Consider the following 2,916-nt stretch of genomic DNA (forward strand, 5'->3'; position numbering starts at 1 on the left):
AAAGGGTGGCCTCATTTTCAATCACGACATTATCCCTTTCCAGGACCATCAAGCGGGTTGTCACTTTTGATTGCATCTATTAATATTTCGTTGCTTGAAGAGTAAGGTGTTTGGATCAAGAGTTCATCTTGTCACTCACTACAAATCATGACCTAAAATTTGTCAATCCAAACTATCAATTCAAAAACTTTTCCTTTTTGCAGAGAGATATATTATTATAATGTACATGGCACAGCGAATCTGCAAGATTTGAATTATCACATGGACATAAACAATGGGCATATAACCCAGGGAATTTTACAGAAAAACAAAACACTGAAATGAGATTCATGAATGGAAGAGCAAGGCCCTGCTGTCAAAATTCTCCTAATCCAATACCTTTTCCATTCACTCAGTCCTCTATCCTGTCTTATTTTTTCTATTTTAGGGAAAGTGTGGATTTAAAAACCCCATTCATATGCCAGGGGGGGCGATTCCGGCTCTGATTGTCCACAATGCCCGGGTATTCGCCGAAACGCAAGGCCCTAATGCCCTTGGTAGTCTAGGGGCGCACTAGCTACGAGCCTCTGGGATGTCTGGCTCGCTCACTCCTGAGCCCCGCCTGTGCTGGGGCCTTGACCAAATAACCTCTTTTGCTGGTGTCTGATGCAAAAACCACGAAAAGTCATCCATAGTGAATGGGTTAAATCCCTGACTAAAAACAAGTCTTTTGATTGAAATTGCCAATTGAAATCAAACAAGCGTAGCCAACAATAAATCCCAAAATCAACTAGGACTGTCAACTTCAAGAAATGAAGAAACAGCAACTAACAAGAAGCTGATTTTGTTGGTAACAGACTATGAATGTGCGGTCAGCTGATCTTAGATATACTGCAAAACCTGGAGCCATTCCCCTCTCACAGGAGGAGAATCTGTGCCAAGGCATGTAGACATTACCAACTGTTCATAGTGCTGCCCTTTTTCAAAAGATACCAGCCCTGAGCAACTTGACAATACACCTGGTCATATTAACCCATCCACGACGGGGGAATTCTAGCCTTGAATGTCACAATGCCGGGGCGTTTGAATTATTAGGCCTAAATCAATTGAATAGCTGGCACAATACTGTGCCGCCCAGCCACTGGGCTTTTGAATGAGCGGTACAGTACTGTACCACCCGTCCAGAGTGGGTTAAGTAAGCTAAATGTTACTTCAAGAGGATCTTATAACTCTCTACTATTCACAAAGAATGATTTCCTAATATTGATTAAACAGCATTTATCTTATAAGTAAAAATCTGGAAGCCTTTTGCCACAACATGGGTGAAGTGTTAAGGAATTGCTAATTCCACATAGAAAATTGCTAAAGAATAGACTAATTGGACTTCATATTATTCCTAGGAATATGTTTGTCACAGCTTTTAATATGTGAATAATATGGAATTTATGTTGGGTTTAGTTATTTGTGACCTAAAATATAGTTATCAGTTACAATCTTAGGTCATGTTACCTCAATTACAACAAATTTTATGTAACAATTGAAGGGAGTGTGGACAAAATATATTTGACACTCAACATATCCTATGAAATAAAAAGAAGAAGAAAATAATACTTGGTTTACTCAGTAGTAATTTTCAGTCTACAATTTTGTGTTCCCACAAAATCTTACGAAGCAGATAATACTTACTCAAAGCAATTTTAGGGTATGTTGTATATCAGAAACCTTAATATATCCTTACTTACATATTTTCACAATAACATATAGTAATGGTGGAGGCAAGAACATGCAGCATGATAAAAATTAAATATGCTCAATACATTCAATCCGCTTTAAATTAATTTTCTCAATTTGTTTGAAACCCATTGTTATAGTTTTTATACTTCTTAAGGTATTTACACCATTTCTCTTCTTATCAATAAAATAATCTGCTCTTTCAACTTATTTCATCAGTTAACCATAAGCTCTTGCTGAATTCTTTCTTATCATTTCTTTAAAATATTTACGATGGATGACACAACATCACGTCACATGGTGGCCGCACTTGCTGTTGGGCGCACAATATCCCGTCATGGCTTTTTGTATGGAAGGCACACTGGGTAATCATGCGTGTAGTAGGTAAATAGGCCAAGGTGTTAGCATACAAAATTTCTAAATAATCCCCAGGCAGAACCAAAGTTGCCCCAGCATTAGTGGGTCAATAATAATTATAATATACAACTTTGTTATCAAAGACCCTTTAATAACATCATAACTTCCAGTACTCTCATTACAGCTCATTTATCTTCACACTTGATTTACTAATTACAACCACCTAATACTACCAACTCCCACTGTTACTATTTTAGACAATCTGAACTTAAATCTAGTCCATCATGAACTCACTATCAGAACTCCACTTTGAGACCAATTATATAACCTTTAAGAGACAAAGATTGATTCATCGGGTTGGATTTGGAAGCCCATATGCATAATTAAAAATTATAGACTAAAAGAAAAAAAAAGGGGTGACCTGCCTCAGAATTACTTATATTACCTGGTGACTTCCTCGATTAAGGGTGTGGAGGGTAAAGTTGGATGGTGGTAATGATTGGGGCTTGGATACTGGTGTCTGGGGGCACCTCCGCCCCTTTGGAACCTGGGTGGTAACGATCGCTGCCCGCCAGGCCCGCTGCCTCGACCCATTGGGCTTCCATAGTTATTGTAGTGATTTTGACCACCTGCAACAGAATATGAAATGCATCAAGTTATGTTTTGGACTTCAATCGGAATAATTTTTATTTTTCTTGTACCAATGAAAATGTACTGGCAGAAAATATATTGGTTATTTTTACCATGGTAACTATTTCCTGGGTAAGAATTGTAGGGCTGGTTGTTTTGGTGGTGGCCACGATACTGGTTGTGGTGTGGACTGCCTCCCTACTCCTCTACCTCTCACGA

General features: G+C 38.4%; 2 protein-coding genes across 3 annotated transcripts in view; both read right to left on the reverse strand.

Moving 5' to 3' along the window:
* Myo61F (unconventional myosin 61F) overlaps positions 1 to 2,916 on the reverse strand; it is a 97,011-nt gene that overhangs the window by 66,000 nt on the left and 28,095 nt on the right. The gene's annotated exons all lie outside the window — the stretch shown is intronic.
* LOC122265515 (uncharacterized) overlaps positions 1 to 2,916 on the reverse strand; it is a 192,947-nt gene that overhangs the window by 1,199 nt on the left and 188,832 nt on the right. The gene's annotated exons all lie outside the window — the stretch shown is intronic.

The sequence above is a fragment of the Penaeus japonicus genome, unplaced genomic scaffold (genome assembly GCF_977035675.1).
Source record: "Penaeus japonicus unplaced genomic scaffold, GWHDUDI00000001_assembly GWHDUDI00000026, whole genome shotgun sequence".
Taxonomy (NCBI): Eukaryota; Metazoa; Arthropoda; class Malacostraca; order Decapoda; family Penaeidae; genus Penaeus; species Penaeus japonicus.